The sequence below is a fragment of the Triturus cristatus genome, chromosome 7 (genome assembly GCF_964204655.1).
Source record: "Triturus cristatus chromosome 7, aTriCri1.1, whole genome shotgun sequence".
Taxonomy (NCBI): domain Eukaryota; kingdom Metazoa; phylum Chordata; class Amphibia; order Caudata; family Salamandridae; genus Triturus; species Triturus cristatus.
Window position 1 is genome coordinate 200,536,497 of NC_140590.1, and position 24,197 is coordinate 200,560,693.

Sequence of the window (24,197 nt, forward strand, 5' to 3'; positions counted from 1 at the left end):
GGTTTTAAGAAATCAAAACAGATCTCTTGCCGAACTCACCCCCCCCACCGAGCAGGGCATTGATGTGAGAACCATGTCAAGAATGTCACATGGATAAGAATGAATCCAAGGGTGCTAAACGCTGCCTAAAAAGTTGCAAATGCGGTCTTGAAAAAACAGGCAGGTAAACACCAGCAATTATTTCGCAATATTTGACTCACAGATATGAAGCAATTGTTGATTCACCTATCTGATGCAGTCGTTGATTCATAAGTGCAGTGTGATCTTTGTGGAGAGGTACAATGCAGTCTGTTATTTACTCTTATGATGCAATGCATAATTAGACTATCGCTTTTCATCAGTGAAAAGGAAATTACATAAACATCTCAAGCATCCACTCTCTCCTTCACTCCACTGAGAATTATATTTTTTTTAAAGGAGGGTGATTGAAATGTGTTGATTAATTATATGTGGGTTGTTACCTTCTTCTTTGTCGTGCCAAGTTGAACGGGCCAATACTAGCCGGCCCATTGGGTTGTAGGCGGCATTGTCCTGATTGCTTCGCCTTGTATTCTGCCAATAAAAACAGATTTAATACTAACATTTTACTGAATGTACTCCAGGTGGAGGACTTCTTGGTGGAGATGGTACAGGTGAGCTCTGTTAAGCTGTTGCTTTCAGGGATTCAACTTTGTAATCCTTTATGAAGCAAGGCATAGTCCTCAGGCCTGCAGTTCCACGTGTGCAGCAAGTGCAGTTCTCTAGAGGGCAATCCTTTGGGGTGCAGGCAGGGTTCCAGTAGGGCAGTCCTTCTTCTCTTTGCAGTTTTGTGCAGAGTTCTAAGTTCCTTGGCAACTCTTTCATGTTTATTCAGGATTCCTTGGCCTCAAGTTGGGGGCAGCATGACCAATGAAAGATACACGGGGCCACCCAGGTGTATGCCCACTTTCTCCAAAGTGTGGCATATACTTGTCTCAAAAAACACTATTCATCCAAAATCCAAAATAAAGAAAGTCTTTTCGGTAGGATTAGGTCTAGCTAAGCCAACCCACTGGCATAATTAAGATTCTTTAACACGTTTCCTCCAGCCCCTTTACTAATCTAATTACAGGGGCACCTGTGTTGCTGGGGGTCCAGTTTCTGGGAGTGACCCTGTACTGTCATTCTCCCTTTGAAGACCAGTTTGGCCACTTCTCCCCCATCTTGCCTTTTGCTACTGCAGTTTCCATTCTACTCCCACAGGACATCCTCTTGCTATAGCAGGCCACTTCACACCTCATTAGGACAGCTTAGTTCAGCCTGGACGAAGCTGGCCAATCAGCAATGGGCAGCTAGAAGGCTGGATTTTGGTTACACAAAAGAAAGTTCTATAACCTCTTTTCTGTAATAGTTATCATAAATCTAATAATGGAAGGTTGTTGCATTTATCATAACTATCATTTATAATCTTTAAAAATACATTTTTATCTCGCTCCTGTCAATATGTATACTTAAATAAAACACTCCCATGTTTGCCTATGGAGCTGGTTTCTATAATGGGGAAACAGAATTTGCAGTTTCCCGATGCTAAGCCAGATCCAGCAGAGGAGGAGGAAGGAGAAGGACTGCATACTAGGGACAGGCAAATAGCCAGGTCTTCAATGCTTTCAGAAAAGCTTGTTCAGTCTCTGCCTTACGAAGGTGGACAGGCATGGAGTTCCACAAGGATGCGGTTCTCACTGAAAAAGCTCTACCACCGATCCTGGTTTTAGAGAAACGAGGGACTATAAGACCTCAAGGTCCTCGCTTGGTGGTATCTCCGGAGTCTCTGTCGCAGGTACACTAGGCCTCTATCCCTGGATGCTCTATAGGCAATGGTGAGTGGCTTGAACTATAGCTCCGCAGGTGGGGAGAGATTCAATGACAAAATGGCACCTTTCTAATAAGTCTGGCCACCACATTCAGAAAAACCTGTAGTCTTTGAGTCAGATAGGCAGGAAGACCCAGGTACAGGCTATTAGCATAGTCTAACCTTGGTGTTACCATGGCATAGACTACAGTCTTTCGACAGTCTATAGGAAGAAAATGCAGAAATTTCCACAAGGCTTTTAATTTCCAAAAGCAAGCCGACAAGACTTGGCAAATCTGAGCTCTACAGGAGAGGTGTGTATCGAATTTGAAACCAAGATTCCTAGCCGCCTCGACTGGAGTAGGAGGGGGATCAGCTCTGAGGGCCACCAGAGATCGTAAGTCAAAGTTGAAGGTTGGTTAAAAAACAGCACCTCTTTTTTATCAATATTTAATTTTAGGCAACAATCTGTCCTTCAGGTCGAGTTCTTGAAGTTGTCAAATGCTGCTTCTGAATGCTCTTTGAAAGTGAATGAGCGGAACCAAGCCAGCACAGTACCCAACACTCCCAGGTGATGGAGTCTCTCCAGTAAGATTTGGTGAGACACCGTGCCACATGCTGCGGAGAGATCCAACAGCACAAGGATGGCTGAGCTCCCCTGATCTAAGGCTTACTGTACAGTTTCTGTAACTTCCAGGAGGGCAGTCTCTGTACTGTATCCAGATCTAAAGCCTGATTGGGAGTCATGCAAACAGTTGTTAGACTCAAGAAAGTTAGATAATTGCTTCTGAACTTCCTTCTCGAGGATCTTGGGTGAGGCCAGCCCAAACGGCATTCTGACAAAGCGAAATGCCCCCAATGGTGTTACAAAAGATGTTAAATGTTTAGAGTCTGGGTGCAGGGGTACTTGGTGATATGCTGAGGACACATCCAATACACTAAAAGCCCTTGCACCATTAAGCATAGTCATGAAATCTGCAATGTTGGGGAGCGGTTGTCGGTCTACCCATATCCACCTGTTAAGACTACTCAAGTCAACACACATTCTGATATTTTTCCCTCCATTCTTGGGGGCCAAAACCACTGGGGCCATCCATTCAGAGGACTCAATTTCCTCTATAATATTTAGAGTCACAAGCCTTTTTAGTTCATTCTTCATGCATGCATTATCGTTAAATATAATCCCTAAATCTCTTTGGTGCCTCCAACCTAAAAGGTTGTCACCACGTTTGGCCACATAGATTTTTCCAGTAGTTTCTCTGCCTTTAAAGTGTATTCTCACATCACATCACATCAATATTTGAACCACCATAATTTACTGGGTTGATGTCAGGAACGAAAAGTTGTAAATCAGGAAACATTTTGGTCCATAATTCATTACCCAGCATAGAAAAAGGAGAACCTGAATCAGCTAGAACAACAAATAACTATTCTCCAATTACTACCTCACATTCAGGCATGCTTATGAGATCAGCATCTACCACACCATCATCTCTCAGGCTGCATACCACCGTTCTCGAGCTGTTATTGGTGGTCTCAACATTCTCTATTTGCGTGCTTTTCCACCAGATCTACAGACTCTGGCATAGTGACCCCTAATTACACACTTATGACACTTATGACAAGTGGAACCTCTAGCATAGGAATTGGGGTTATTGGAGGTGTGATTAAGACTCCCAAAAATGTAACATTTAATTCTTGAAAAGTCGGTTTAGACCTTGCTTCTAGTTCCTTGATTCACTTGAGAAACATTGTCAAGAGTGTCTTGTTGAACATCTTTTTGGGTTACTTCATGTATGCTACTAGGAGTAGGAACATCTTCAGTTGCAGGTGTGTGAGTCTTTATTTCTTTGACCCAACCAGAAGTATTGTCTACCCCCTGGACAATAGCGATGGCTTCTTTGAGTGAGGGATTTTTTGATTAAATCTTCTCCTGTACTCTTGGACTGTTAGTGCATCTGACTAACTGATCACGTATCAGAGAGTCCGTCAGATCACCAAAATCACAAGTGTGGGCAAGTGTTTTTAAGGAAGCAAAATAGATCCCAACTCTTTCATTGGGTTCTTGGCTCCCCATAAAGCATTTGTGTCTCTCCGGGACAAAAATAAACAGTTGACCAAAATAAGTTTCCAACATTTTTATGGACATCTCAAAAACCTCTGAGGGTTCACCATCCCCTTCACCTACAGGTATTACATCAATACTTTCATATATATTGTGCCCTTCATTTCCCAGATTGTGAATGAGAATTGCTTGTCTCCTATGTGCAGAGAATTTCTCACTACCTATTGCCACTAAATAAGAATCAAATAATAATTTCCACCTTTTCCAAGGTAAAAGTGGTTTACCTTTCTCATATAAAAAGACAGGAGCTTGATTCATTGAAGTGGCTGACATGTTGGCTGAATAGCAAGAATGTTAACAAGGCAAAGGGTAAAAAAAAATCAAACTTGTATATTTTTTTTTTACATCAGTACCTGGAAATGTCTGCAATGAGTAAAAATGATGGTTACCAGGAAGAAAAAAAAGATGGCGGCACGCAGCGTATGTGTGCACGATGACGTCAGAAGCAGGATACAGTGGCTCACGAGTGGCTTCACAGAACGAGTGGCTTCTCGAGAACAGCTTCACAATGGCCTCTGGCATCTCCATGAGGGCCTCACGAACAGCTCCACGTGCAACCGCTTTTGCGGGGATTCTGCTCATGCACAGAACTATGCGCAGGAAACCAGGACCTCAGTGAATTGTGGTGTACCAAAAAACTCACCTCAGTACCTAGAACCCCTGTCCGACTAGCATCAGTGTCTCATTCGTTCTACGTATCATATTGAAGCTACCAATGATTAGACAATCCAGAACAAGCGACTTAGAATACTCTCAGGAATGGTGGGAATCAAGAACACATTTTCGCTTTTGTTCTCATATCAGTTCACAACATGAGTAATCAGAGACACGGAAAAGTTTAAAATGTTTATTTTAACTACGTGCTCTAAGATGCAGTACTTTGACTAACATAAGCAAACAAATGATCAAGAATAAAACCATCAGCATTGTTACAATGCCATAAAAACAAAGCGAGAAATCATATTACAATGATAGTGGAAACAGGTCCTATAATACCTTGTGTACCACCCTCCCCTGGCTAGTAAGCTAGTTTTATAATAATAATAGGAGGTCTCTAAGTATTAATGGGGAACCCCATACCTCCAAGAGCAGCTTAGGTGAATCACATCACAGGATCAACCCTGCTCTCTGTCTCTGGAAAGGTTTTCTCCAAGTGTGTCAGAATCATGCACGCAAATGCAATTTTAAAGACACCGAGTTTCAGATATTTGCAGCTGTGTGCTTGTTGTGTCGAGAGCGTGGGCCGATCAACCTGAATTCAACAGCATACATTGTTATTTGACCTTGACGGTTTCTGCACACAGTGTTCAGACTAAGGTCGCTGTGCACGTCTAGGGATGTGAACAACAGACCGTTCTCATGTGAAGAAAAAGCAAGCAAGCATTTTTACTTATAATAACAGCTACCTGAGAGTGTCTTGTTGAACATCTTTTTGTGTTACATCATGTATGCCACTAGGAGTAGGAACATCTTCTGTTGCGGGTATGTGAGTCTTTATTTCTTTGACCCAACCATTAATTGTGCCTACCCCCTGGACAATAGCGATGGCTTCTTTGAGTGAGGGATTTTTGGATTAAATCTTCTCCTGCACTCTTGGACTGTTAGTGCTTTTGATTAACTGATCACGTATCAGAGAGTCCGTCAGATCACCAAACTCACAAGTGAGGGCAAGTGTTTTTAAGGAAGCAATATAAATCCCAACTCTTTCATTGGGTTCTTGGATCCTCATAAAGCAGTTGTGTCTCTCCAAGACAACAACAATCCGTTGACCAAAATAAGTTTCCAACATTTTTATGGACATCTCGAAAACATCTTAGGGTTCACCATCTCCTTCACCTACAGGTATTACATCAATACTTTCGTATATATTGCGCCCTTAATTTCCCAGATAGTGAAGGAGAATTGCTTGTCTCCTATGTGCAGAGAATTTCTCAGTACCTATTGCCACTAAGTAAGAATCAAATAATAATTTCCACATTTTCCAAGGTAAAAGTGGTTCGCCTTTCTCATATTAAAAGGCAGGAGCTTGATTCATTGAAGTCGCTGACATGTTGGCAGAGTAGTTAAGAATGTTAACAAGGCAAATGGTAAAACAAAATCACAATCGTATTTTTTTTTTGATAACAGTGCCTGGAAATGTCTGCAATGAGTAAAAATGATGCATAGATACAAGCGAGGAGAAACGGAGGTTCTGCTTGCTCTGTAACTGATGCTATGCGAAACTGAAGACAAATTAAGCCTCTGCTTGCTCCGTAACAGTTGTTATGGTTACCAGGAAGAAAACAAGGATGGCGGCAATCAGCGTATGCGTGCACGATGATGTCAGAAGCAGGATACAGTGGCTCACAAGTGGTTTCACAGAATTAGTGGCTTCTCGAGAACAGCTTCACAATGTCTCACTGACATCTCCATGAGGACCTCATGAACAGCTCCACGCGCAACCGCACAATGGCTCACTGGCAGCTTCACAAGGGCAGAGGCTCGACGGCTGTAATCCCCAAAAACAGAAATACAGGTAAAACCAAGTTTACCTTGATTTCAAGCGTGCTGAATGTCGTGGCAGTAATCTTGAAAAAAAACTGTAGTCCTCAGTGGTCGCCAATCAGTAGTTATGGCAAAAAAAGTTCAAAGTGGGTCCAAAAGTGGAATTGATGGCTTTCTTGTCCTCTACAAGCGTTGCTCATCGCCAGTGTTGAAGAGACAGACACTGGGTAGTATTTCAAATGAGTTTAATGTCTCCAAGATACACCACCAACTTTCGCTACCTGCCTCTCAGTTCTCCAGTCTCCAACTGCCTCACACAAGGCCATGGACCATGGAGACAGAATCAACAGGCGTGAGCAAACTTCAGTATTACATCAATGCATTACAACACACTTTCTCCTGAAAAAAAAGAGATAGATCCTCACAAAGGTGAGCTGAGGGAACAATAGTGCTATCCAAAGCTGTAGGTGTTATAAGGCCATGGACAATCTTAAAAACTTATTTGAGTGAATTGTCAGAGGACTTAATTTGACAGGCAATAAAGTTTCTGATGGTGTTATGTCTAAGCTTGTGATTTTTTTTTAAAGCTGTTGGGTAGGCATACTTGGCCTCAGGATTGTAGACTTTGTGCCATGCGTGCTCCAACTTCTTACATGAGCTTTTCCCAACCAGGAGAAAAGCAGGAAACCAGGGGGCAGAAGGTTTCCTCCTGGCCTGTTTCAATGTCTTTATCGGGGAAACTTTGTTCAAGGCTGATGTGACCCATGAATTGAAGGATCATGCATCCCCACAAGGGTCACCCGACAGGTCAAGTGGGTCAGACTGTAACCCATTGTCTCAGGGGAGATCTTTTCCAATCTCTCCTTTCTTCATACAAGGAACTAACTTTATTTAACCATGTAGTGGTTGTGCAGCTAAAAGGAACTAACCAATGGTCTGATCAAGTAAGAGGATGCGGAGCATGTGTCCGGCTTTATGGGTGGTAGCACTCACCTTCTGAGCTAGATTCATGCCTCTAAGAGTATCTGCCAACTGAGAGGCCAAGGAACAGTTGCTGCTGTCCATATGGACATTGAAGTCTCCGAGGACAACAAAGTTAGGGCGCCTCAGAGACAGGTCTGCAATAATACCACACAGCTCTAGCAGGTGGCTGGTAGGAGTATCTGGGGGTCTATAGACCAGCAACCCTGCTATGGAAGATGCAGGGGAATTTTTAATGCAGCAAGACAGGGCCTCAATCATCCCAGAGTCGTCTATTCTCTTGTTTGATATTTCCCAATCATCTCTCAGAATTACAGCAAGCCCACCCCCTACTCTGTTTCCCACTCGGCTGGATGTGACAACCCGAAAACCTTACGGTATCAACAGGAAAATATCAGAATTGGAACTATCTTTTACCATGTTTCAGGTAAGAGCATATGGTCCCAAGAATTAGACTTCAATACAAGCCAAACCTCATCAGTGTGTTTTGATAGAGATCTACAATTTACCAAGCAGGCCTTGAATTCAGGGTGTGATGTATTGAGGGTGTCTTTATGGGGGAAACACCTGTTATTCCTCCCCTCTTTGTACCTCAAAGAAATGGTGCAGCTGCTACAATTAGGTGTAAATCAACCCGACTTTGTACAACAATTGAGGAATTTTCCATGCACTTCCGACATTATATATTCTTTTATTGATTTTTTCTCTGTGTCCTTGGAAAAGTACAGAGTGGCTGTTAGAATAATTACACTTTGTTAATCATTTGAGTTTCTCTGAGATGGAAAGTCACGCTGGTCTTTTTCCATTTAATTTGTAATTGTAATCCCTTAGCTTGAAAATGTATTGTGGTTAGCTATTTTTTTGTTTGTATTGCTGGAAGGAAATTTCCAATGGATTAGGGGGAGGTAAGTGTAGGGGAGTAGGCAGACTTGTTTAAAGTATAGTATAAATATGAAAGAAGAATTCTGTGTGGTCATTCATTACCTACACTGAATAACATTTTCCTTGCGGGTTTTGCATCTGTTCAAACTTGAATGAACCAAATGTTTTACCTCCAACTCTCTCTACTCATTTTAATGTAAAGTGGACAAAAGGTGCGTTTTTTCAATAGATTTAACCCAGATCTATTAACTAGGGAAGAATGTTTGATTTGCTCTGCATTCCTGCTAGTGCACACTTAAGTGGTTTAGGTCTACTGAGCATCTTTGTAAACAGGCCTTATCATATACTAGGGACTTACAAATAGGCTGTCAGTACCAATTGTAATGAAGCCCAATTACCATATACCTTATAATCAGAGCACCGGCCCAGGGTCTGGTAAGCAGAGGCCAGGGCACATTTGGAGTCAGTTACCACCAGTATCCAGCAAAAAAGTGGGAGTGATCAGGGCAAAATGGAAGACTTCTCACACATGCACATTGCACAGATACACATGTAAATGTATATACATCCACATATACATACAGATAAAGGAAAGCACACCTTTTTCCATTTTTCCAACATTAGAATGTCACTTTTACCAACGTTAGAGCACTTGTTGTATTATACAAATACAAAAGATACAAGCAAGATTAGGAAAATTGTAACAGCAAACACAAAGGGTGGCAGCAACCAAAAAGTATGCAGACTGTGCACCAGAACTTAGATGTGCTACAGTGTAAACCAATCTCATAGTGCACCCCGCTGCACTACAGTGGTGCATTTCTACATCTTCAGGTAGATATGGACAGACATAAAAATATTACATAGGTGCACACAAAAATTCACTGATGTATATACATATGAAATACTTGTGCACGTATACAACACACTTGAAAAAAATACACAGGTGCACATATACGCTGACCAATATTTCATTGTCATAGAGGAGTAACATCACACAAAATCATAAAACTAACTTGCATACACAGAAAACACAGCAATCAAGCTAGATACAATGACTCTCTCACACTCATATACAATAAGCTTATACACTGAGATGTTAAACAAACTGCTGGTCTCTTTCACATTCTTTGCTGTATACATAATTCCTGCTCTGTTAATCTTTCAATCTTCTTCGGACTGCCTATTGGGACCTCAGACCATGCCACGCCTCTATTTCTGAAATTTTTCCAAGTCCAGTATGGGGGCAGGCTGACCTCAACTTTTTCACTCTCTATGGTGGTTTGCCAGCCTGTGCCTGATTACAAGGGTTGCACGGGTGTGCTACCACTTAACGCCTTCGCACTGACACTACTCTCTCAGTAAAAAGAAACCCTGCACTCCAGAATGTGTGAAAGCAGTCCTTTTATTTCATTATGCTTACCAATCCAAATGAAAGAAATAAGTTTTGGCAGATAGCTGCCTTTCTCGATCTTTTTTCAAATCGGTATCTTGATTGCTTAATTTATGCAAATATCTTTCTCGCCATCATGGAAAACATTCTTTTCCATATTATTTTTTCCTCCTTTGCCTCTGACAAAATCTTCCATAGCACGTTCTTGAGTTTTCCTGCCCCTTTGCTGGAAGAAAAGGGTTCAACCGATACCGCCCTTCGATTGTGAACCTTACTTCTGTACACCATTATCCTCCAAGCAGACTCTGCTCAATAGGATATGTGAAAGCGGAAGGGAGGTAGGCTTAATCATCGGACCCCCCATCTGCCCTTTCTGTTCCTGCTTATTAGTGGTGGACAAAATTCATCTATTTTCTTCCCATGACCTGACATATCTAATCTGGCAATATTCTTTACCCGGTCCATATAGTGGGGAGGTGTAGGTCTACCCACTTCCTGCATATTTCTGTGCATGCCAATAGTATTGCATAGAATATCAGTTTTGATTCCTCTCTGTTACCTTTTAAATGTACATCTAGATATACCCCCAAAAAACAAAGATACGCTTGCCTGAAGTTGTATCTTCAGGATATCAGATAAAGTTTTACTCACATCTTCCCCAAATGGCTGAATCTTGGGGCAATTCATAAACATGTGCAAATCATCTTCTTTCAACTGTCTACATTTCGTACATAGTATTCACAATAAAAAGAAGGGGGAGAAGGTAAAACCCCTACCTCATCCTCCTCAAAAATTCAATAACCCACAAACAAGGAGGTAGGGGGATGGCCAACTTTTATTCAGCAAGTGCTAAGTTGATCAACGGGAGCACACACACTCTGTGAAAACTGCCCTCACCCACAACAAGTTGTGGCATGCTTCATCATTGGGCTGCTACTGACGCCTCTGCGCAAACCAACGATAGAGGCGGAGCAATAGGGAGGGGTAAACAATACAACAGTGATACAAACAAACAAAAAAGGCAGGATCCTTTAGTGCAGAAATAATAAATGTTAAAACTGGTCCAGGGATATCTCTATAACAATTTTATTCCTGGATTCCCTAGTCAGATTAAAAAGGTGTACATAAAGAGATATATATACACCAAATGGATAGTGGTGGAATGAGTTAATTTAGGTGCTCACCACCCCTCCATTCTGCATAGCGGTCAACATGTTTCTGCCGGTACAAGATCAAATTTCCGGCATTCTTCAGGACAAGTCAGATCCCTATGCCTTTTTACAACCCCTCATACTACCCACGATCGTGGGTTTATACTCCACCTGTAAGTTTGGAGTCTTAGATGTCACTTACTCTTCCCCAATAGGAACAGAGTTTATCAAGTAAATTGCTCGAACAGGCACTGGAGTAGAGAGCGACCCTCTGTAGTCACACATTCGTCAAGAGTGGTGCGCCTCTCACGTAGTCCGTCTCTCCTGGTGCCGTGGTCTCCTGCCCTCACCCACAACTTGTTGTGGGTGAGGGCAGTTTTCACAGAGTGTGTGTGCTCCCGTTGATCAACTTAGCACTTGCTGAATAAAAGTTGGCCATCCCCCTACCTCCTTGTTTGTACATTTCGTACATGCCAAATCTCCTCCTTTCCCAAATTTCGATAATCTTGGTGGAGTCCAATATGCCATATGAATTGAAAAGAGATGGTTCCTTCTTAAATAGATGGGTTTTACTACTTTATACAGCACAGTCATAGATACCTGCCATAAGTTCTCCAGCGAAGGCTCCGGCAAGCATTTTCCCAACAGCTCCAGCGGCAACGTGAACTCCCTATCTGTCATGTCAATCATCATCCAATACAAGACTGAAATTTCTCTCTTCATGGATCTTCCCAACATCAGATTTTCTTCAAATTCTTTTGGTCCCCCTATCATCGTACTGGAGGATTGTTTGCTACCAGCTCTGAATCTGTAGGAATTTGAAAGTCGACACCATGTTGGCCGTCCTTTCTCTGCACATCTCCATGTTATCAAATGTCCTTCATTCATTAAATGTTCCCATGTAAATATGCTCGCTTCCCTCAGTGGACCTTTGTCTAATTAGGTGAACCAGGTGAGTCCTAAATTGGGGCCAGATTACCAAAATAGGATAACTTTAAGATTCTTTTAATCCTGTACCATGTTTCTGACATGCCCTGTAATATTTTCAATCTGACTTTTTTGAAGTATTTGGGATCTGTGTACTCATGCAAGAAACCAAACTCACCTCCTTTCACATCCTTTAACATTTCCGAAAAAAATCTACCTATTCCTGAGCACACAGGTCTATCTAGGAGCATTCTCCCATTCTTCAGCATGAAAGCCCAAGATTAGAATTGCAAGTCTGGTAACACTAAACCACCTTTTCCTAATTTCCTTATCAGCTTCTTCCAAGCTATATGAGGCCTATTTGATGACCAGATAAAATTGCTGATGAGGCCTTGCAACTTTCCAAACCACTCTTTCTTGAAGTGTATGGGAATTGAATTAAACAAAAAAGTTAACTTTGGGAGAATAACCATTTTCCCCAAATTGACTCGGCTGAAGTTGGTCAGCGGCAGATGTGACCAATTCGTTAACAAGTTACACACTTCCCTCTTAATCTTTTCAAAGTTTGTCTTAGAAAGTTTGGTGATATCCTGCATAATCTTAATCCCTAAGCACCTCATCTCCCTCTTAACTTTTTCATTTCCCTTTTCCGTGTTCCCGGCCATTATATCTGTCTTGACTCTGTTGATCTTGTATCCAGGGACCTTGCCAAAGTCCGTTGTCAATACCATAACTTGACTTGCGATCTTCTGCAAATGGGTCATATAAATCGAAAGGTCATCAGCATATAAGGCTTATTACTTCTCCAAACCTTTAAATCTGAAAGGAGGTTTCCCCGGGTCATTTCTGATTTTCTTCGCTAGAGGTTCAATATATAGGTCAAATAATAGGGGTGACAAAGGACATCCTTGTCTTATGCCTCTGGTTTTTCTGAAAGGATCAATCAGTAGAGGTATATATTTCAACACGTGTCTTACAAAACTTTGTTCCCAGAATGAGAGATTTTATAACTACTTGTAAAAAGACCGAATTTACATTGTTGACAGCTTTTGTAGTGTCTAAAGCAATTACTGCTAAGAGGAGTTCATATACAGTAGCCAAATCTATGGAACCAATAAGGGTATTTGTCAGCTCATATAAGGATCTGCCTCATACAATCCCCTTTTGATCCTCGTGTACTAGATCTTTCATAGCCCCATCAAGCCTTTCAGCCAGAATCTTCGCAAAGATTTTAGTCACAATTTAATAACGACACAGGCCTATATATATAATTTTTGACACACTTCCCTAGCTTCAAAATTAATTTAATCATGGCCTCCTTCCAAGACTCAGGCATGCTAGCTCCTTTCATAAATATCTCAATCAATACCTCAGTTAAGATTGGTGCTAGATGTCTTGCCAGTACTTTGTAAATTTCATGAGGCAGGCCATCTGGACCCGGTGCTTCCCCGTGCTTGATTTACTTCCATCCTATTCATGTCCACATTCAAAAACTTACTTTCTTCTTCCATTTAGACTTCAAACAGTTCCTGCCTTAGCCAATTTCTGACCTCTTCAGTTGTCTCTACAACTTCTTGATAAACCTTTTCAAAATACCTAAAGAAGGCTCCTTCTATCTCCTGCTTGCCATTCAGCTCACCCCCAGTGTACTCACATTTAACCTCCTTAACCAAATTCCGCACCCGGTCATTTCTGATTTTCCAAGCTAGAAATTCGCTACAATTGTCCCCATATTCAAAATGAGCTAAGCTGCTAGCCTCCCATCTCTTTCAGACCCTACCCTCCAATATGCTAACTAAATTTGCTTTAGACTCCTCTTTTTCCAACAGTAAAGCTTGACTGTCTCCTTGATATTATCTTAGGCTGATGATTTCCTTCTCTTTTTCTTGGATTTGCTTTTCCAGATTTATAACTGCCTCATGGTAAGTCTGCCTTCTTAATGCAGATAAGCTGCCTACACTCCCCCTTAAATAGGCCTTATATGCATCCCACAGTAACCCCACCGAGGTAGAGCCTAAATTTGCTTTTAGAACTCCTTTGTTTCCTTATTCAGCAGTTCTACAGTATCCTCTTCTAATTCCAGAGTACGATCCATTGTCCATCTAGAGTGCATATTCTTCTCTATTAAGCTTAAATCCAGCATCACTGCAGTGATCCAATAAATGAGCCCCTATATGTTTGATGTCTTGTACCCTATCCTTTAAGTTTATGTCCATTAGAAAAGTTGTAAATTGTTGACTGAGAACTATATTTCTAATTATATGTGTATCCTCCCTTAGCTCTGGCCTTCTGCCACCAAATATCTCATGGACCCATTTGCGAAATAATATCTGTCCTGCCATCTTAGGAATCACAGCAGCTCTGCTTTTAGTGGATCTGCCTGAAAGATTATCCAAAACTACAATGAAATCCCCAGCCATGATAATTGGATATGGGAAATTCAGTAACTGTCAACATCTCCCTCAGGGGAGAAGTCTCGTCCTTATTCGGCCCATAATAACCTACCAACGTAAAGCCTTGCCCTGATATCTTACATTTTGCTATAACCCATCCTCCCGCACTTTCTGAGACACTCTCCGCAATGATGATCTTTGCATCTTGTTTTACCAGAACAGCCACCCCCTTTGTAATGGATGTATGCCTTGTACTTACTACTTGCTGCACCCATCTTTTTGCCTTGAAGTTCTCTAGACATCATTTGTCAGTCAAGTGTGTTTCCTGTATGATTATAACCTGAGCAGGGCAACCCTTTATGTACTGCAATAATCTCTCCTGTCTCCCCCTTACCCTTAAACTATTTACATTCCAACCAGTATTTTAATGTATGCTATTTGTTTCTCACCCACCCCCTTTATCCTCCAGATGCAAGATCGGTATTACTTAGGATTCTGAGGATTTTTTTTACATTTTCTCACAAATACTCCCCACCCTGTGCCCCCTGAAAACCATCCCCACAAAGAATCTGTCACTGACTCTCTATGGCCTAAGCATTATGGGTATCCCCCTAAGTGTGCCAACCTTAGTAAATTAATATATTGTGAAAAAAAGGAAAATTGGAAAAAAATATCCATAATTCAATCAGTATAAACCAGCCTAGTTCCGAGTATTATGCTCCAGTGTGCACACTTTCAATAAATGTATCCACCTCCTTAACTGTCTGAAAAGTATGCATTTTATTCTTTAAGATCACTTCCAATACAGCCAGGAACTTCAGGTGAATTGTGCCCCCTAGTTCCTTCAATGGGTCTATCCTCTTTCCCATTTCCCATTGTCTGTTAGAGGTGACATTTGATAAATCTGACCTGACTTCACATTCGACCCCCCTCTACATCTACCTATTTTTTTGTTCAGGGCTTTTAGCAACAAAAAAATATTTTAACGAATAAGTGATAAAATGTACTAATATTCTCCTTGGCTTAGTTCTTTTAGAGTTCAGCCTAAAGGGGTCCCTATAAATCCCCTGAATATCCTTGGCAATCTCCTGCTCTGAGTTATCCATTTGTAGTTCATTTTTGAACAGCTTAGCTATGAAAGTGTTCAGATCTTGTCCCTCTTTCAGTGCCTACAAAATCCATAGGTTGTTCCATCTGTGAATATTTTCCATTCTCTATAGTCTGTCTTGCTGTTCCTGCTCTTTTAGTTTTAGGCCTTCAATCTGTGCACTGCTTGTTTGTACAGACTTTCTGAGATCCCTAACTGTTTCCTCTAAAATGGCTGTCCTATTAGTCAGGTCATCTATCTTTTTTACTAATTTCTCATATGCCAGCCTTATCTGTTTCTGATTCATTTCCAATACCTCAAACCTATTTTTGATTTCTGAGGAGAGTGTTACCATCTCCTCTCTCCTTTTACTTCATACAACTTTCCCTCACAGACAAACGTGGGCTATTGTTTGGTCACTATCTGCCCCCACTTCTGATACCACTGTGTCCTCTATCAATAGTGGCTGAAATTGAATCAGATTTATCTCTTTTGCCCATTTGGACATGTCTAAACTCCCTGAAGAGTCTGGCAGCCCCTTGCTGACCCACTTCTATTGAGCCTCCTTATTTGCTATACTGCCTTCACTTAATATTTCAGTTTTTCGCAGGACTTTAACAAAAGTTCCAAGGGAGGGTATGATCCTAACCTTCTGATCTAAGATCATAGATAATAAACGATTGTGCATGGTTGCACAATTAAACACAAGAGATTAGCAAATACAGACCATACATTCTTGTGGCTTTTGAATGATCTATCATTTGGTTATTAAATGAAGGATTCGCTTTCCTAACAGGTACACTGTGATGATTGGAGTGCATATCGCTCAGTGATTACACTTGGGTAGTGAAAAAGAACTGTTAAAGAAATTGGATTATTATGCAGCTGCTCATCTCAAATAATGACCACAATTCTTAGCAGGGTGAACCTGGGTTCAACTCCTGGTAGTGCTGTCACCGATAGTCAAAGTCAAAGCATCAAGTCAAAAGAATCCCAAACATAATTTGTAAAATTGAGTAAAGTGTAATTAGGGAAATAACATGAAAACAACAAGAATGCAATAAGGGAAACTCGTGACATGATTTTTCAAAGTTTAAGTGATGAAAGTGCCAAAAAGCAACTAAACTAACTGGCCCGACAGCGCACACCGTACAGATATGGTACATGGCGTAGCAAACGCTGGGCTGGGAGGGAGTGATCACTCGACAGACGCCACTGTGGGTCTCCCCCAAGATAGGCAACCTACGCATGAGTAAAGGTTTTGCGAAGTGGGATCTCATCGGCATCTCCAGGGTCGGTGAACTCTGGAAGCGGGGCGGGGTGATCCCGTTCGAGCAGCTGCAGGCGACATACCACATGGCGCGGACAGAGCAGTTTTGATTCTTGCAAATACAGCACGCACTGATGAAGGCTATACCTAAGGGGACTGACCTACCCGAGTCCTCCCCACTTGAGGATCGTCTGCTGATGGACCACCTAGCCAAAAAGGCTATATCCCTGACATATCGCAAGCTGGTTAACCACCAGAAAGATCCCACAGGGATCCTTAAAAGTAAATGGGAGGCTGAGGTGGGGGAAATGGATGAACAAGACTGGCAGGGGGCGCTGGCGTGCCCGCGGGAGGTGAGGACCCCATCTAGAATAAAACTTGTGCAACTTAAAATACTGCACAGGACGTATTACACCAGATCCACACTACACAAAATAGGGAGGGCGGCTACTCCACTCTGCTTGTGGGGTTGTGGCCTCCGGGGATCCTTCTACCATACCATATGGGACTGCCCTGGCATTACTCAATACTGGAGGGCGGTCATGGCAACGATCTCCCGGGTTACTGGACACGATGATTTTCCCCCCGAACCTCGGAGATGCTTGCTTAATGTGTGGGAATCTACAGATCTTAACCACGCAGAACAAACTTGGGTAACCCTGGGTATTACTTTGGCGAAGAGGAATATTGCACAACACTGGGGGGCGCAGTCACTCCCCTCCCACTTGCGGTGGTGTAGGGATCTTGACGGTGCGATGGTCGCGGAAAGGGCGGTCTTTATTAACAGGGGTTGCCCCTGGAAATGGCAGCAGGTTTGGGGGAAGTGGAACACGTTTAGAGGCAACATCTGTGAACCCCCTCCCAAGGACTCGGACCCAGTCTTGGGCGAATAGAACATTGGCAACATAAGCCATATGGGACACTAGCGTCCTGGGGAGGTGAGGACTCGAGGATGTATAATAAGGTGTGTTGGACTGTAAGACTTAAATGGATATCAGTAAGAAGATTAATGGTGCTGTCTAGTATGTTCTGTATAAAGTGACTGCATCTGTCATAGTATTGCCTGAATTGACCTGGTGTATACTTCCAATAAAAATTGTTTAAAAAAAAAAAAAAAGAAAGTGCCAAAAAGCACAACTCTCTAATGGTAGTCAATAGTCCTGGTAGACTTGGACCTAGATGCAATTTGAGGCTGACCACAATGGAGCCCCTGACAGATAGACCAACCAGGTTTGGCCTTGTTGAAGACTTTACCTTGGTACTCAGTCTTCAGAAGGGCAACGCAGCAGGCTGTATCCGAGGAAGTCTTTCCACTACAGAAGCTGTTAGCTTTGACTGGAACAGCACCGAGCAGGAGAATTTCATTTTGTTCCAGCAAGGTCCACTCACTGGTCAGACTCTTTTGGTGTCTTCACACACTCAAGATTTTTACCTTTGTAATTGTGTCTAATGTTAGTATACAATGTTGAATTCCATGAAGCCAGACATCGCCACGCAGGGGTACCACTGAACCAGATTTTCTATAAAGACTCTCTATGTGGTAGAACCCTGATTTCTTAGCCCTGTAAAGTCGGGTCTTGGTTGAAGAGGTGAGAGAGTTTTTTTGCCAGTCCTCTGGAGGTCTGGAAATCCAAAAAGTTTCTAAGTCCTAGGTTTTTAGGAATGGTAGGAAAGATCTACAGTTAGAAACTGTAAAGAGTCCCATGACCTCAGGAACAGCTTTTGAGGTCAAGTTCACTCCAGAAGAGGGCACCATCTTGGTCCAGGTCTGGTTCCTTTGGTACTGGAGAGCTTAGAACTTCAGGAGAAAGGCTCCTTGATGATTTTGTAGCCCTGTAGCAACATTTGAGTTCCTCTAAATGACCCTTGTAATACACTTATTTATCCCAGGTACAATAGAAAACGAGTTCATTGTTCTTCTGTTCTTTCTTAGGTACAGAATATGCTCTTAGGTTGTTGCCTCTGGATAACACATTTATGCCTGCCACTGGTCAGTGGTTGGGGTGACTCCTGGCCCCTCCCTAACAAATTGGTTAAAAGTTCCCACAGGATACACTATCCACTTTTGCAGTGGGACCTACTGTAAACAATTCCAGAGTTTCCCTTACTCATAAAATCCAGGAAGTGTAGTCCATCCCCCTTGTGAAAAGCACGTGTGTCCACCTCGCGGTGTGGCCAGAGCAATGAGCAGTCCCTTCCTCTGTGGTCCATTCAAACCAGTTCTGGGAGCAGCTTTTTCATATGGGGATTGTTGCTTGCCTAATGAGGAAGAAAAATGCTGGGGCTTGTCCAGGTGCCCCCTACCATTTGTTTGTGACAGGGAAAGCCACTTTTAATTAAATTACGCTCTAGTATGTTCTGTATAAAATGACTGCATCTGTCATAGTATTACCTGAATTGACCTGGTGTGTACTTCCCAAAAAAATTCTTACAGGACGAGTTTATACAGTCCCAAAACCAACAATGGGCAATCCCTGAACAAATATTGGATCCCATAATAAACACCAAACAAAATTTAATCGGAAGAAACTTTTTGATGGATGTGGAAGCATTTGGACTAAGTATATTAAACGGTAGATTTTCAATGGATATACCACCAGCTTGGAAATTTCAGTCACATCATTTTAATTCACAAATTATTATACAATGGTATCATTAAATTTCTTTAACAAAGTCATTTCCTGTCATCTAAGGAAGGTGTCTGATAGCGACTACTGTCAACAAATAATTAATATAAAATCGTCATGTATCTGACAACGCAAGGTCAGACATGTACCATCAATTATATAAAACTTATATGGAAAAAATAATACGGGTGATATAAAGGAAAAGGCACAAGAGCTAGTTAAAGAATGTTTTAAAGATAAAACCAGGAGGTCTGCAATTGAGCAATAGCAAATCTTCACACAGTAAAACCTAATGATACCACTTCTTGCGTACAGAAAAAACAAGTGACTCAACTGGAAAAAAGGGAAACTAACATCAACCTCCCATATACGATTAGAAAATCAGATGGACCCGTAACAGACTTAGGAAACAGCAATCTAAGTTTCCAAACAAGATTATACAGATAAAATTAAAAAATATCAATCATAATTTGAGGAAACTGAATCCTGCCCTGCATATTTACCCAAGGAGATGCCACCGTTTTGTGCAATACCTCTACTCAATTGGAGTACTTCCTACTGGCTAATCAATAAGTGCTACCTTGTTGGGTAAATGTATAGTGCTTTTCCTACACTACAGCTGCGTAAAGGGGCAGAAGAGTTGTCTACAGCAACCATGTGTGTCTGTAACGTTGCCACCGCGCTGACGGGAGCCAGGGTCCCTCGAGTGAGCTGTCCATCATAGTGGGGGAAAGGGCGGGAAGACATTGCACACCACTGGTGTGTGGGGTGGGGCCAAACGGGCAGGGCTTCCATGCAGTTCACATGCCTCTTGTTTATAAAGGGCCAGAGACGGATCAGAGCAGCAGATGATGAGACAGAACCTCCTGGTGTCGGGAACTACACGGGATTGCGCTCGAGAAACTCATGGATGCACAGAGCTCCATCAAGGATGACAGCAAATTGTTGACCGTAGATATGGGGTGAGAGCACACCAGTGCCTAGGTGACAATTTCCGTTCCTTCACGTTCCGCGCGGAACGCGAAAATGTAGAATTTTCGCAATAACGGAAATTGTCGCCCACCCTTACCGATTTGGGAGGACACAAGTACCCAGGAAAGCTTTAAAAAACAATCAACAAACTTACTAATCATGTGTCCCTGATAAAAGATAAAGCTATACTTGTAAAAAGAAAACATGCATGGCCAATCATAAACAGATTTATGAATAAAAAGGTCCAAGAATATCTTGAAACTTCGTGGTTGCAGAAAAACAAACATATTTTTATCAAAGCACGATTTGGCCTACTGCCGGGATTATGTCATTTACCTCCATGGAAGAAATCAGAAAAGAATACCCAATGTAGGTTATGTAAATCTGGACAAGAGAACATTATACATTTATTGTGTCTTTGTCCTGAATTAGAAAATGAAAGGAAAATTACTCTTAAGAGACTATTTAATGATCGTGGAGTAAGGACATGTAGGCAAGCTCTGATAGATATAGTTATGAATTCTGCATTTGTAAACCTTTTGTGTGCTGATGGAAATACATTGGAGGAATATCATTTGAATTGCTAATCCATTGTACCTTAAAATATACTGTATATTGTATCTTATTAAGTATAAGATATGATAACAATCATATATCTTTATTTTTATTTAAATCTTTTATATTTGATGACGCGTTTAGTAATTTTTTGTAAGATTTTAATTAATCAAACAAAATAAATAAACTTGAACTTACCCTTTAAACTTCCGGTGGGGGACTACTGCAGATAAGCATATAGGTGCTTAACTTTTGAAAACATACTTTCCTTTACTACTCACTACAAATTTAGGCTCACCATTAAGCCTGGTTTTAATCGTGTCTCAAGCTAGCACTAATTTAGAGATAGCAGAATTAATATTTATTCACACTTTCCATTACTTCTTGTGGGCCAGCCAGCACTGCTTACAAAAAACATGTCTTGTGATTGCTAATCACTGTAAGGACATGTCAACTTAAAAATTTTACATGTCCTCCTTTAAATACTGTGGGCCTGATTTCGATGACTATTGTACTGCCACCAACAGCTCATCAGTTGCAGTCCAACCCCCATCGGCGATCCTACTGACGCTGGTGCGTTGGAAACACCTCATAATCCCTTGATGATGGCGGCTCCGCCATCAGGATAAATCATGATGGTTTCAGACAGCTTTTCCATGTCAGCTTTTCTCACATGGAAAGGCTGCCGGAAAGTGACATTGGGGGGCCATAGCAGGGTTCCTGCACTCCTCACCCTCCGCATTGTGGCCTGCGGGGCACCTATGGTGACTGTTGCACGGTGTAGGGATGTTTGAAAACATCAGTTTTTCAATGGAAGCTTGTGTTGCAGACCTTTTCTGCCCACCACACAATCTTCCATTGAATAGTAGATGTTTCCGACCCCACTGTGGGCGGTTACATCCAAATAATGCGGTCGGAACTGCCGACCTGAGGTCGGGCCGTTCCCCATCCTCAACGGTTGTAATTGGCCCCTCTGTCTTTTGCTATAATATAATTTAAAAGGTAGTTCTTTTTTCAGTCCAAAACAGTTATTTTGAAAGATTGAATGTTTTACACTACAGTACTTGGGTCACATAGGGTAGGCCTGATGGCATGTGTGCTCTGCCACTGTAGTAAATGGCATAAGAGGTGCTGCAGTCCACACGCGGTGTCTTTACTCCAGGTCCTGGGTGCATTTTTGCACCATGTACAAGGGATTATTAGGCAAGTTAGATGTGCCAGTTAGGAATAAGCCAATTTAAGTCCTGGCGTAACTACCCTTTCCCGGGTGTGAAGAAGAGGCTCTCTGCAAGGGTCAATCACTATCCCTGTGGAGAAAAGAAAAGCTAAGAGCGTGCATGTGCACGGGGAACTGGGATCTCCATGTGCTCCTGTGCAGAATTCTTTGCCACAGTCAACTCTTTACAGAGAAATTGTGTTCACAAGAGGAACATCACTCACTTCGCTAGGAATTTGCAGGGAAACCTGTGCTAAGCTCAGCTTTCCATATGGATGCCTTAAGAAGTTTGAAACTTCCATAAAGTAGAAAATCTACAGATATACGTAAATGAAACTAGCGCCTGGATACCCTCTCGAGAGATTAGTGCTCTAAACAAGTCATCCTTTTTTTAGTTAGACCTTAAGCTTTATGATCTTTATAGACCAAGCTTGAAAAGGCCACCCCTGAATCGCAACTGAAGAATGAAATCTGACTTTTTTTTAGAAAAGGATAAAACAGGCTCTTCACACCTCCTGATCTACAGGTGGGTCATATTATATGCTTTGTAAGTTTGGTTTATTAGAGTCAAGGTTGTAATAACTCTGCTCTGTAAGCTAGTAACATTTCACAACTCAAAAAACAAGCATTAGCTTGTGTAACATTAACCATCCATCATCCAGTACCAACTACACGGTCACAGAAAACAAACACATTATTACGATAATCATTTCTTCGGGGAGAATAGAAGGCTTCTTGCCGGGGCTCAATGGCTCATCTGCACGGACTCCTCAAAGACCGCATGAAGCGTTGACTGAGACATCAAGACCAATATTTTGGTACCTGACAGGGGTACCTGACAGGCTCGATCCTACAAAGTCCCTCCCTTAGGACGCTCAGGAAGGGCGAGGTTCTTAAACAACATGTCGCAATGCCTTATCCACCTTTGTTGAAAAAAATACGAAAGCAAAGGAGGCAGCATTGGCATGCCCAATCATGATTTACACATTCAGCTGTTGATGTAACCACCAATGTCATATAAGCGAGTTCCCACCTGACCTTCACACACTCACTGGCTTCCTTCAGTGTGCCCTTATACTGCAAGCATCCTCCTGAGCCCCTTGGAGCTGCGACTTGCACTACTCACTGTCCACCCACCGACGAAGCAGCTGCCATTGAAGAAGAAACGCACACTCGTTGCAACAGTAAGCCGGCCTGTTCCCTGATGTTCTCTTGTCTTTAATTACAAGGTTTTGCTACGGCCAAGAGGCTATAGTTGAGTGTGCATGTGCTTCCGCAGTGATTATCGAATTCTATGCAAACCTATCGAGTGCAATCAAACTTGGGTACCAGTAAAAGCAACTTTTTGCACGGCAGGTGTGAGCCATCTGTAAATATGAAGTTAACATATTGGTAATATTTTTGGGAAACAACAATTTACACTGGATATTATGGTATTTGTGATAGTGTACATCATGATATGTCGTAGAATACGAGCTGACTCATGCGTCTTTTAAGCAAACTCATGTGTTTCAAGTAATGTTGTATGGTGCAGGAGAATATTCACCAGCTGGACAGTTTGCAGCTTCTTGGAGAGTGCAGCTAATAGAGTGCATTTCTTCTCACACCTCTTCTTCCTCTAGCCTTCATGAGACTAACAGACTTCCCGTATTTTCCTTTTACTGTTCTTCCTTGTAGTCCCTGATGCTGAGATGAATGCTGGCTCCGTATTGGTGGAGTGTTGACCATATGTTTATCCACACCATTAGTTGCTATAGTTTTGATAAATTGTGGAACCTCATAACAGTCAGAAGGAAGCTATCTTTCGGAGTTTCATATATGAACTTCTAATCACAAAGATTTTGAGAAACCTTCAAGTTCCTCATGCACACAGGTTACTTGACTAAGGGCCACATGTATCAGTTTTGGGACTAGCGATGGCATAGTGGCAATTTTCTTCGAATCGTAATCAGTTAATCACTTTTCCTAATGTATGTTAGCGATTCCTAGTGGGTCTCAAATTGACCTACCTCATGAATATTAATGAGGTGGGGCACAATTTGAGACCCATTAGGAATTGCTAAAATCCCAGAGATGGATGGTGGCCTGTTGGGGTCAGTAGACGTCTATATCTATGATTTCTTTCAAAGAAAGCATTTTTTTAAATGCAGCTTGTTTAGAAAAAAGAAAAATTAAAATGTTCCATGTTTTAATAGCAGGCAGTGGTCTGTGAAACCACTGCCTGCTTTTTAGGAACGTTTTTACGAACATTCACAAAAGGGAAGAGGTCCCATTGGGGACCAGTTCCAGTTTGTGAATGGGTTACCACATACTTGAAGTAGGTGGTA

The 24,197-nt window shown here is 41.9% G+C and overlaps 1 protein-coding gene across 6 annotated transcripts in view; it reads left to right on the top strand.

Moving 5' to 3' along the window:
• Positions 1 to 24,197, top strand: part of LOC146809212 (putative methyltransferase DDB_G0268948) — a 520,756-nt gene that overhangs the window by 78,170 nt on the left and 418,389 nt on the right. The window contains exon 1 of one of the 6 annotated variants that reach the window (XM_085614317.1): positions 22,932 to 23,054. The exons of 4 other annotated variants lie outside the window; for them this stretch is intronic. The gene's annotated coding sequence lies outside the window, so the exon portion shown is untranslated. Of the gene's footprint in view, positions 1 to 22,931; positions 23,055 to 24,197 lie in introns of those variants that run through there. One more of the 6 variants, XM_085614314.1, reaches the window with a different exon arrangement.